This window comes from Trachinotus anak, unplaced genomic scaffold (assembly GCF_046630095.1).
Source record: "Trachinotus anak isolate AG129_WGS33_773 ecotype Australia unplaced genomic scaffold, CSIRO_AGI_Tana_v1 ptg000010l, whole genome shotgun sequence".
Lineage (NCBI taxonomy): Eukaryota > Metazoa > Chordata > Actinopteri > Carangiformes > Carangidae > Trachinotus > Trachinotus anak.
Window position 1 is genome coordinate 8,265,163 of NW_027273861.1, and position 13,417 is coordinate 8,278,579.

A 13,417-nucleotide genomic window follows, 5' to 3' on the forward strand; every position below is an offset into this window, starting at 1 on the left:
ATTAAAACAGTGAGACTAAAACAAACTAGAAACTTTGGCTAACACAAAGAGTGAGCTTAACCACGTCAGGCTTTATAGAGCTGAGGGGAACTGATCACTTCAACATTAATCATTTGACCTGTCACTCCAGAAATATTTTTAGTATAACTGGAAGTACTATTAGTTTAGGTAGATACTCATCAAGCAGAATGTCCCCTTTCAAAGCACAAGAGCAAGCTCAGCCCCAGGACTGAGTGGGGTACCTTACATGGTTTATAAGAACTGCTCAAGCTTACTCTACAGATTCTGGAGGATTCTGAAGGTGATCTGGAGGAGGAGTAAGGTAGCCCATCAGTGAAAGTATGTTGATTCTGAAGGAGGACAATTCAAAGAACATTGATCACGTTAGAACCATCTCTCTGTGTTGAAGGGGAAATATTCTTCAGCATTAACATTTTTTGATTAGAATCCCTCATATTTGGTCCTTTAAGAATGTTATATGTATGTTATCTGTATGTTATACAACTAGAGTCTTATGAATACAGCCTACCTTGCTTTTAAAAAAAAGAGTGTCTTTGGAGATTTGGCATTTTTGCAAATACTGAAATATCAATCTCATACTGATTTTTTGTACAGAAAATAAACTATGATGACAGCATAGGCATATATATTAAACTCCTATATTCTTTTACACTTTGTTTATGTTATATGGCCATTCATTCAGCAAGGCAGAGTCCTCAATGTCAAAGTTTCCAAAAAGAAAACAGCAACTCATTGCAATGCAGCGTTGAAACTTTGCACAACCACAGTATTGTCTCTCTTCATCCACTGTGAAATCTGGGCCCTCTGGAAATCCTGCTCGCTATTGAGCTATCGATCGCGCGGGATCCTGACCTTGACTTAACCACCAAGGCCTTAAAGCAGCTGTGTGTGTGTATATGTAAGCAAATCAAAGTGGGTCTTGCCCTTGCTTAACCCTGTTACATTCGGCACTCCCATGCTCAAGAGAGTGTTGAGCAGAGAGCAGGCAGATTGACAAAGGAGGAAAGAAGTCAATGTGATGCAAATGTAATTACATCTGCTTTTGCACAGATGTCATCCTAACTGGATTTATATCATGTATGAACCTCGGAATCACAAAAAAAAAAAAAAAAAAAAATCCTGAATAGGCAGTATAGTATTGTAATTTATCCTTATTTTTAAATGAGAGAAGATATTGATAAATGCAGCCTATTGAAACCCATTCAACCACAGTAAGATTTATTTGTAGTTGACAATACACCACTGTTTTCTACCACACTAAGATAAATCACTAACAGGTAAGCAAAAATATTGTACAGTACATTATGGTGTACATTGTGCACAGAGGTCGATGACAGGCATTCCATATTTATGTATTTCCTTCTATGACAGAATGTAGTATAACAAAGTGACATAATAAAATGATGGCTGTTAAATAATGCAGGAAGATTCACACAGGGTTAAATATAGGTCATTAACCGTACAAGTATCAAACCTTGCTCTTTATTTTGAAGGTATAAATAAGGCATAAACAAACGAGCCATCTGATGTTTAATGTGACTACACTTGGACTTTTCCTGTGATAAATGGGCTTTGAATAATGCATGCAGTTACAACGGAGGGGCTACAACCTTCAGGTTTGCCATCTGGTGTCCCACACTAGATATTGAGCTAGAAACACAGGAGGAGAATTATCTGTTACCCATGTCAGATGGTGAAGGTATGTGAACTAACAGTTTATGTAACATGCAGCGTGAATGAAAGAACTGGTTATACACAATTATAGTGAACTGAAGCATTTTTACTGATCAGGTGTGAAGGTATCATGAGTTATGTTGACCATGTTCAGTCTGAATCTCATGCATGCCCATACAAAGACATTTTAAGTTATTTGAACATTTCAGTCTTTCACTTTATTTATATGGACACAGGAGTAAAAAGTATTTTGATCTCAACTGGCATCAAGTAACTGGCCAGTTGAGGCCAAGTAGTATTAATGGAGTGTAAGTTTAAACATTGACCAAAATTTCAATTTAAAAAATATGTGACACAATTTTAGTTATATCTGAACAAATCTGACAATGCAAATTTTGAAAAAGTAGAATGACCAACTTTGTACTTGACCACTGGCTGCAGATTAGCAAATATTGCAAGTTGTGTTCCAATGAAAATGAAGTGTCAAGGACTGTCTGATGATTTCTGATTTTTTGAGGTTTTGAATGCTGTATGTCAAAAATTTTGAAAACTTATGACCATCGATGTCATAGTAAGTTTGTGGAATAATATGCAATGTGCCATTATTTATTAATTTATTTAGCTACAAATCAGTCTACAGAAGCCAGGATGCCCGGGCAAGGGGGTGGTAGAGCATCCCAAAAGATACAGTGTCACAGCACTTAGGAATTACTCCTGGTGAGACGCAGGTGGAGCTGGGCCTGAAGTCACTTCACAGTGCCTGGAACCTCCAGCAAGCCCCAGACATGAGAAGGTCAAAATAACCCAAGCCTACAAAGAGAAGGAGTGATTCCTGTTCGGCAAAGAAACTGATGCCATCCTAGAAGCAATGGCTAAGGATGGAGTTGATTAACACTTCCAGACAATGACCACACTCATCCTCGGTGACTACTTGTCCAGATGAGAACAGTGACATGCCCCTACATCATGAACAACAGAACAAAAAGAGATCCACCAATTCAGGCAGGAGCTGAGAGCCTGAAGTAGCAGTTCAGGGAGGTGAGGGAGGCGGAGAGGGGACCTCTCACAGAGCTGTGTAGCATTATCTGCAAGCAGCTTAGGACTGTGAGGAATGGAATAAAAGGCAGAGGAAAGAGAGGCCCTGGAAGTGACTTTCTAGTAAACCCATTTGGGTCTAAAAAACAACTGCCAGGGCAGAAGCAAAGTGGCCATCTCACCTGCTTACTCTACAGGTTCTGGAGGATTCTGAAGGTGATCTGGAGGAGGAGTAAGGTAGCTCATCAGTGTAAGTATGTTGATTCTGAAGGAGAAAAATTCAAAGAATATTGATCACGTTAGAACTATCTCTCATGGTTGAAGGGAAGATGTTCTTCAGCATTAACATTTTTTGATTAGAATCCCTCATATTTGGTCCTTTAAGAACTGGGACCACCAACAAGGACATTCTGCAGTTAAAAATGAACTTGTCAGTGCTCATTGCTTGACAAACTACATTATGTTATAACAACTTTACAGTTACAGTTAGTTACTTTCTTTTTACTTCTCATCTGACATACAGTATATACTCATATTATTGGCACATCTTATCTATTGATAAGCTAATTATCTATTGACATTTAATATTAAGGAATATTAGCTAATCCATTGACAATAATATTAGCTTATCTCTTGATTGGCCAATATGACCCAATATAGGTCATTCCAGCGATCCACTGCGAGCAGGTTTGCCTAGTCTTGTTTATTAGATGCTGTTGCAAGAAAGCCTAGATCCCAAACTGACCACCACCATATCAGTGACCCCCTCCACCTTACCACATACCATTCAACTAGAAAATGAACAGGATATATCCAATAAAAAGCTTCATAAAAACTATCTCTGTTACAAGCAGCCTGGACTGCTTGTCCAGGCTTGACAGTGAATGATCTGCTCTACACCCTAAACCTGACATTTCTAATCTTCTGGATGCAAAAAATGAATGACCCATTATGGATTTACAAAGGTTCAATATGAATCATGCACTGTATACCATTCTTGTTAGCACTAAGCCCATGACCAAAACATAGTTCTTGAAGCCTTCTGTATTTGCAAGAAAAGCCTGCAGGGGTTCCCAACCTAATACCTTGACATGGCATAGATGGTGAGGAAATGGCATATCTACCTGTGCATGGAACAGGACCTTGGATTTGGCCTCAAAATACACTTTTAGAGGAAATCTGCTTATCACAAAAAAGGGGTCAAGCCAGGCAGAGAGATAAATAAATTGCTTTGCTACTGCTAGGCTGTATACTCTGCCTTGTTCCAACCAGGTCATAGAAAGCATATACCTCTCCACATAAGCAGTGCACAGGGGAAAAGGGGAATAAAAAAATAAACACAGAGACAGAGTTTGAAAAGCAGAGCAGGAGAAAGAAAAGGAAAGAAAATGAGAAGAGAGGAGACAAAAGTTAAAGAGGTCTATAATCAAAGAACGATAGGTGAGGATAGAACTGGAGGGAGATGAAAAGAAGAGAAGATCAGAGTAGAGGACAGGGGAGGATAAAGCCTATAACAGGGCCATAAAAACATGCAAAATTCTCAAGAGCAGATTCTGATCTGAGGATAGTGAAATGGAACAGCAGAGTGTGATAAGAACAACTTGTGAGTGGAGTTTTCATGCCTTTATGCTTGCAGATTACTCAATTGCACAGAAAAGTGCACTTTCTTTTTAAAAAACATTATAAAGAAAACCGGGTGTTTTATATGCTGGTTTTGCTTTGCCTTTTGCAATATATTCTTGCTATGACAGTGTTCTCCTCCATTCATGGTTTGCACCTGTTTGCACCACTTTGTATTACAGTGGTGTGAGAACGTCTAATTCAGTACTTCTCCAAATGCCATTAGTGCATAACCTTTTGTAATGGATTCATAAGGAACAGAGGCGTGGTTAGAGGCTAGAAGAGATGGCAACAGCTGATTCCATTTGCCTTTTGCAAAGAAGCAGCATTTGCCGACTGAATAAGGATTAGGGGTAGAAATGATGGGATTTTGATGCTCAAAAGCCCAACTGAGAAGCAGCGCAGCATGAGACCATGAAGCATAGCAGGAGAGGAGACGCGGGCTGGGTTTCAGCGCCTCAAGCAGACAATGTCACATCTCCCACACAAAATTGCAGCATTGATTATTGTAGAATATAGAGCCAGGAACCCTGCCTTTCTCCTATATGATGCTGAAATGAGGCATGCTGTCTAGTAATACCTGGTTAATGTCAACAAATTGACAGAGCAGACACTTTTTCTTTTTTGCAGGGACTTTATGTCTTCAGGACCTGAAGCTTTCAGAGTGGGCTTTTTTTTTTTTAATAAATAAAGAATTAATATGTCATTTCAGCAATAATAAAGATGTGTGCAGAACAAAATTTAATAATAACAAATAAGGAAACAAACCTTGAATATGTTCATGGCCACAAGCATGTATGTTTTATGTGTAAAATATATTATTATTATTGTTATTATTATTATTATGATTATTATTATTATCTCTTTAAAGTCCCTGCATACCAACACAGGTATTTTGAGTTATTTTGGCTGGTTTGAGCTCTGCTCAGGGTCAAAGTGGGTGGAGCTGCGCTTGCCCTCAGCAGTTTGTACATATTTGGACAGTTGATTCAGCCCATGCTTGAACTGGGCATCATTTGTGTACTGCCGCTGTCTCACCACCAAAATGAGGGAGGTCTTATGGGTAAAAGGCTCGAAGAGGATGCACACACCTCCCAAATCTCAACAATGCATTGCGTGGATCTGAGCATCAAGTGAGCTGACTGGCTGATCAGATAACAGCTGCGGACATTCCCTTACATACAGTATGGAGCAGCATGATTCCAACTTTACAGACAGCAGAAAAGGGTGCAAGAGACAACCATGTCCCATGCCACAGCAGCAACAAGCCAATGGTCAATTACAACGAAGCAAAACAAAACTTATTTTTATAGCAAGAGGAGTTACATAAGTTTCTCAGAAAAGAAAAGAACAATTTACACACGCATACTCAATGTACTAAAACAAGTAGATCCAATTAAAACAAGGACAAAACAGAGAAAATCAAATGGCAGGAGAAAATGGATGTTTTTTGTCTGACTTGATACAATGTTATTGTTCGAGCATATCTAATGAACTTGATCAGAGTATTCCAGTAGACAGGACAATACAAAAGCAACATCTGTCGATTGCATGATTCAAACAACTAGAATTTGCCAGATGACATTAAGTGATCTGACAGGTTCACATCTGATAACCAGGTGAGAGACCCTCATGAGAAAGACAAATAACTTGTCAAATTGATAACATGCAGAGAAATTAATTGATAATAATTAATTAAGTGTGATCTTGAGGGTGAGATTACAGTGATACAGCCAATTAGAGATGCATGCATGCTCAGGTTTTTCTGTAAGTGTAGAAAACATAAAGTGTATGTACAGTACGCCATTTTGGGACACACACAATTCTGCTAAAACTCAAACTAATGACATTCTTGTAACTTATATACAGATCATGTGAAACTAATAACCATTAAAATCTTTAGGCCAACATGGGACAGCAAAGACCCTATCTAAAAAAACAGTAAAAAAAACTGAAGCAGAATCTTTATCAATTGAAATTAAACAATCCTAAATATTTCTACCACTTGAGGCAAAACAACAAACTGCATATACATCTCTGGCATCACATTATCACCTTATAAATCTGACATGCAAACAGCTGCCCATTTACACATCCAGCAGACACAGCAGTGGTGAGAACTGGGGGATCAAAATCATATCAAATGGGGGTCCGTGGTCTGATTTATGTTAGTTTAGGGGTCCTTGATGTGAGAAAGTTTGAGAACCACTAATTCACAGTTTCTGGCCACCTCATGAATGTAAGTCTACTGTTCACTCTCTTTCACACTCCCCCTCTAGCTCTGATTTGGTTAAGCTGCTAAATGCTGCACTGTCTTCAAACGGTTACGTTGTGGTTTGAAAAACCAAAGAAATGAGCTGCAACATGCTAAAATGACATGTAGAGCTGAGGGCAAGTGCAGAGTCGTGTGATAACTCTATGAATACATCAGTATCAGTGACACCTTTCACATAAAACATACATAATACATACATGGTTATACTAGTACTGATATTCTCAAAAAAAGGAGAATTTACATCCTATGATTTGGTAACGTTATCCATGTACTGTAAACATTAACACAATTTATTTTTCATGATTACATTTATTTGAGGACCAGTGCCTCGAGAGCTGTTACAATTTAAGATAATTTGTGGCTGGAAATGATTCACTGAGGGTGACTGAAGGTTTACCATGCTCTATGTTCATTGCAACCACCAACAACACCAGAAAAGGCCTGTTTTTGATGAAGGATGCCTGCCTCTAACAAAAAGAGCATGAATAATCTAATAGACTTCAAATACTACTAGCGTGTTATAAAGACTCTGGTGTGTCTTCATATGATTGAATTATTCTTCAAAAATCTCTTCATGTGAAACCCCAGTGAGACATACAAACACAATACATGTAATATACAAGAAATGCAAGGCCTGTTTTCAGTCTTATTGAATACATAGATGCAATTTACTTTGAATTTGTCTCAATGCTAAAGATGCATTGGGATGTTTATATATTTTATTATGCACAGTCATGAAATGCACTGCATATCTTCAGTGTAAATTGAAAATATGGATGATAGATGAATGGATTTCTGACTTGGTCATTTGTGACATAAAAGAAATTTATGGAAAAAAGGGTTCGGTAACAACAATAATTTCGTAATTAGTATGAGTCCCAGAGTCTTCATTTTCTTTTCTGTGCAAGTATATGTTGTTCTCTGGGGTTGTCCACTTATCAGATATACATTAGAGTGTTAGAAAGTGCAAATTGTGTGTGGAACCAGAGATATAGCACAAATGGAGTTATATGTGTTGTATTCATAGGGCTGGAACCAGCCTGAAGTGGCCATTTGAGCAACTACATTTTTTTCTCACTTCCGCTTTTGGCTATATTTTTTAGCCCTTGAGTTTGCCGCTTTGAAAAACCACAATAAAGAAAAAATGGAAATAATAATAATAATAATAATAATAATAATAATAATAATAATAATTCCAAACTGTCCTAAATTATCAATTTAATCACATTGATAAAATACATGGGATCAGTAAGGAGTTTTTGCATGTGTGTATCCAAGAAGTAGGCTATGGTAAAATATAAGGAAGTTTGATTATGGTCAACAAATAAAAAAAAAAATTAATAATAAGGACATAGGGAGGAGAAAATATGGTAAAATAAATTTTGAGATTTAGAGTTTGACATTCCAGTTCCTTATCAATGTAAGTATTACAGTGGTGTTAGCAAGTGAGCCTGCCCGTCTCAAGTGTATGATGAGTAAGGACTCATCTAGAGGAGCCAAAGCCTGCAGCAAATCCTCTGTCTAATTCTCTGCCCAGCATGAGTCTATTCCCCCCAGCCTTCCCCTGGCCCTCTGGGGGGATCTGGATCAGCATCTAATGAACCGCCTTCAATTACCCATTCCTCCACTATTTGCCCTCTACATTTAACTGGAGAGCATGATCAAGTGCCTCCGCCTTCCTTTTCCTGTGGACCATCGAGCCCTCAGAAGCCCATTGAGGTTTCACTGTGGTTACCATGGGCAGACAAAGCCCCGGAGAGCTATCCAGCGATGCAGCAACCCTCCAAAAAAAAAGACAAGATTACGAAGCCACTCTCTCTTCAGTCTTAACAGGCTTAGTTTATTTTCTGTCTAGTCTGATGTCTCGAAATTTGGGGACATGAGCATGAAATCTAAAAATGCTTATAATGTGTTTAATATGTCATAAGAAATAGTGAGAAATTGCAATTTCTATACTATGGAAGGATTATGTCAAGGAGACATAACTAGCAACAGACAACAGTTTGACATTGAAATAACAAAGTACAGAGTAAAATGTGTAGAAGTTTGGTTGATGGACTCCTGTATTTACCTGCAACTTTATCCATTACCCATAAGTGGCAATTTTGATGTTGCTTGGGAGTTTGAACACTCACAGGCAACTGTTAGGAAGAAATCATACTGTTGGGAAAATCTTAGCAGTCCAATGAGGAGAAATAGGTTATTGGACATGGTATCAAAATAGTAAGTTTAATACATGTATTTGATGTTCCATCAGATGTACTTTCTGCTGAACTGCATTACTTTTTTGCTTGTTTAACTAAAATGAACTCTATTGGTGTATTAAGACTGAATTTATGATCGGTGAAACACCCCAAAAAAAAATCTAGATTTTGTGTGCTGATCTTTTTTTTTTGGTGTTGATTTTAATTATTCTGTGATAGATGAGATTTTTAATCATCCATTCTTATTTGGTTTTAAACCAATGAACCTAATATTATATGGTGATGTTGGTCTTTGAAGCCTGATAATCACACTGACCTGCTGTCTCATTATTCACTCAGCCTGACAATGTGTTCATGTTCATGGTAGCCAAATTCCGATTGGGAGAGGGAGTTATTTTGTTTTGTTTTGCTCTGGAGCAAGTGACAAATCTGTCTGGCCAATGTCATTTCATTAACTGGTAGTTGGCACAACACCAAACCTATTTGAATTACTGAACAAAATTGAGTGCAGTCGATGGCGATTCAGGGGTCTGGAACCAGGCTATTGTTTCTGTGCAGTGTGTTTGCAGATCTGTGTTTCAAGCCCCCCTCCTGAGGCTTTACCAAAGCTTTTTAGTTGCCTAAACACAACACAGTTTTAAGAATTGACAATGCGAGCCAGAAGGCTTTTATTGATGACACTAGCAAACTGAAAAGTTAAACCTCACTAGAACTTCTATGAAGCCTTTCAAAATCTTGCTCAATTAGCATTTTTGAGTGAAGGATTTTTGATTTCAGGAGAAAGTCTTGGATCTTGTAAATTAAAGCTGTTTTCAATTAAAACTTTAGTCTGTGCTGCACTAAGATTCCAAAATGTTTCAGTATGTGATGAAACGCTTTGCAGTGCAACCATTGTTGTGTCCCTGAGGACATTATCCGTGGTCAGCTAACCCCAGAAACTCTAGTTCCATCTTACAGCTGTCCCCTGTAGAGGTTAGATAGCTGATGATTTCATAACCTCTCATGTTCCTCCAATAATGTGGCAAATCTTAACCCTCGGAGAGTCTTGATTAGTCAGTCTGCTTGGTTTCACACTGCTGAAGATGTGACCTTGATTGTCACAGCTGTTAAAAAATGGTTTGCAGTTATTTTTCTGCACATTTTGACCGGCCCACAGTGCCTGTCCTTCCTCAAATCCATTTGTTCTCATGAAATGTAATTATTGCTGCATCTCAGGAATCAATTCTCCTCACCTTAGGTTAGATATGTCACAGTCACATATATACACAGAAAAACATGCACGCACACACGCACGCACACCCACACACCCACACACACACACACAGTACAATAATGTGCCACAAAGCCGCAAAGGTTTGCTGATCTCAGTGTGAGTACCATTAATTTTTTAATAAATTCTAACACCGAAAAGTACTCTTCCTATAAATGTTTTAATAAAGGTGCATGTATATCAGAAGTAAATGGGAAAACTCTCATTAGGACGCTTTTGTTTTTTTGATCATGTTTTCGAAAAGAAAAAACACTTCTTTTGGATTTTTTATCAAACTATTTGTATAAATGAACATATAAATACTCATTGCTGCTCAATATTTCTTTCCTCTTTACCCAACAGCCCTCCCAGTGGATATTAATAATACTCAAAATGTAATTGAACACGTACTTCAGTATTTTTATTATGCAAATAACATGTATTTCTGGGCTACTGAGGAAAATTTGGCAATTATCACGAACAGCATATTGGTCAAGCTATTTGTAGTAAACCTAGTTTTGTACATGTTGTACATTCTATTTTGGGTTCTCCCTTATGGCCAGAAATAATTATCAGTCTCTTTTAACATGTACAGTTCTCTTCCAAATATTGATGAGCAAGGACACCACCTCCTGACCAGTTTTGGGCATTCAAATCAATCAGGTACTAGAGCAGGAAATGGTAGAACTGCAAGTATAACTACAATGCAAATATTACTAGAGTTGGTTTATGCAACAAGTCACAATGAAATGGCAAAATATGCTTGCATCTCCATTCCAATAACAACTTGTTGTATAATTTCTTTCTTCTTTTGCTGTTTACTGCTCTGCTACCTCTATGACTTAAATCTGCGTTCAGTGTGACAATCCTACTGCGTGAAAAAAGCAAAGCTCCTTAATTTGAGGCCACTGTGCTGAACCCTACAAAATGCACAAATATGGTCGAGAGGTCACAATCAATGCCTCGAATTAGCTGAGGTGAAGCCTAGCTAGTGACCAGCCAACTGTGACATAACCCACATCACTCAAAAAACTCACCCCCCATATAGTTGCCATGAAGGGGGAAATTAGAGACCAAAACCATTTGTGCACTAGGAGGTAAACACGTTTATTTCTGCAGTTAAGTTGGGCAATTTAACATGGGCCTTTATGAAGATTGACTCCCATTGGGAGCCAGCCTCAAGTAGCAATTTAAGGAACTGCAGTATTGCACTTTTGGCACCTCTGTGTTAGCTTCATTTTTCAGCCCCAAAGGTGTTGGTCATGTTTAGAGAAAGAAAAACATTTCTTTTGGACCTTTTATCTATTTTTGTATAAATTAACATATACATACCCATTTATTTTTAGTGATTTTAATGATTATATTGTATAGAAATTGTTATCATGAAAATAATTTCAGCCGTATTATCCAGTAATTTTGTTTTTCAGTTTAACAAATGTACAAAGCACATTGATAATATATTATTAGGTGATCATATTAAAATAGCTAAGACACAAAAGCTGTACACCAGTTAGGTGTCATTTTTACTCTACAACTGAGCAACAGCGTAATTACTATTGATGCTATCCTACATAGTAATCATCCGCAGAAAATCAACACATAATAGATGTACACATTGAAACCAAAAAAGGGAAAAAAATACATAAAAGATTTTCTTTCTTATTTACCCAACAGCTTTCCCACTGTATATTAATAATACATAAAATGTAATTTAACACAATCCGCTATTTTTATTCTGCAAATAACAAATTTGGGCTACTGGGGAAAATTTGGCAATTATCACGAACAACATATTTGTCATTATGAACATTGAGCATTTGGAGCCAGCCTCAAGTAGCCACTTGATGTACTACAGTTTTACGCTTTTGGCACCTCCGTGTTAGCTTCATTTTTCATCTCAGAAGATTTTGGTAATGTTTTACAGTTGTCAGGAAGGAGGAAATTATAGACCAAAACCATTTGCGGACTAGGATGTTAATTTCTGCGGTAAAGTTGGGCAACTTAACACAGGACTTTATGGAGGTTAACTTGCATTTGGAGTCAGCCTCAAGTAGCCATTTGAGGGGCTGTAGTTTTGTACGTTTGGCACCTTTGTGTTAGCTTCATTTTTCAGCCCCAAAGGTTGCTACTTGAAAAATACACACGGCCATCTGCAGAAAAGTTAAACTTCAATTCAATATAACAAAAGCATATATTACTGGTTTCTTTGTTCTTTGTGATGGAACATTTAATTCTACTACTGACCGAACAATGAATGATTCAAGTTGTACAATTGTAAAATCCTGTCTCAGAGCATTATAAACAAATTTTGACTGTGGTTAATCTCTACCCTCCAACCTGACCCCTCGTCTTCATTAGCATATAAGGTACTGCAATTGTCAAAGCACAAGGAAATTAAACATCTAATTTTGGGTTCATTAATGGAATTAATGTTTGAAGAACATCAGGTTATTAATGTGCTAATTTAATCCTGTCAATTATATGGGATTTTTTTTTTCCTTTGAGTGCTATAGTATGATAGACAAAAAGAGAGATGGAGAGAGAGGGGTAGTGAAGTGGAAAATGCAGTGTCAGCCTGGCAGTGTTTCAATCAGTGGATCTAAGGACCTGCCTCTGAAGCAGATAGCTTGATAATAAACTAATTATGATACAGTCAGACGTGTCAACAGCTGTGCGCTTGACACCTGTTTCAATCTCAACTCAGAGACGTTCCACTGTGCCCTCATTTGCAAGTAAGATCCAAGTCTCACTGTCCTGTGCAGACAGCTCTAACGTGGCTTCAGTTTATATAATATGTATTCATATTGAGAGAAACTGATGAAACTTTATCCTTAAATGCATCAAAACACTGATAAACTGATCAACTGATAAGCAAAAAAAAAAGTCTTTTCCCTTATTAGCCTGATTAGGATCTTACATCATATTCACAGGATGGCAGATTTCAGCAGAAATCAGCAGGGCAATAGAGTAGTGGTTTTGGTTGATGTCTTTCCATAGTCCAGTCAGTATGATCAGTGGTTTAAGCTCACATCTTTCCAACAGATTCAGTGTAATTAGAGAAGGCTGAAAAAAATGTTGTTTTTTTACTGAAACCTGGTTAACCTGAATGTTTTATCTGCCTGCCTCACTCCCATCTGTGGCTCGTGTCCTCCTGCAAAAAATTCTAATTGAGACACTGCAGGTAAATGGAAGCAGCAGTAGCTAACTGTCTCGCTTGTCAAATACACTTTATGTTCTTACGTTCAAAGTTTCAGATTTAGACTGTGTGAAGTATCTAAGGATGAACGCTAATGTTAGCTAGTTTCTAACTTTCACCTTAAGTTACCATTTAGCGAAGTA

At 37.7% G+C, this 13,417-nt stretch overlaps 1 protein-coding gene across 5 annotated transcripts in view; it reads right to left on the reverse strand.

Annotated features, from left to right (window-relative positions):
- The window catches only part of LOC139626812 (inactive N-acetylated-alpha-linked acidic dipeptidase-like protein 2), a 496,369-nt gene that overhangs the window by 323,318 nt on the left and 159,634 nt on the right, over positions 1–13,417 (reverse strand). Inside the window, exon 3 of one of the 5 annotated variants that reach the window (XM_071487316.1) lies at positions 2,913–2,995. The exons of the other annotated variants lie outside the window; for them this stretch is intronic. The gene's annotated coding sequence lies outside the window, so the exon portion shown is untranslated. The remainder of the gene's footprint in view (positions 1–2,912; positions 2,996–13,417) is intronic. 5 annotated transcript variants of the gene reach the window in all.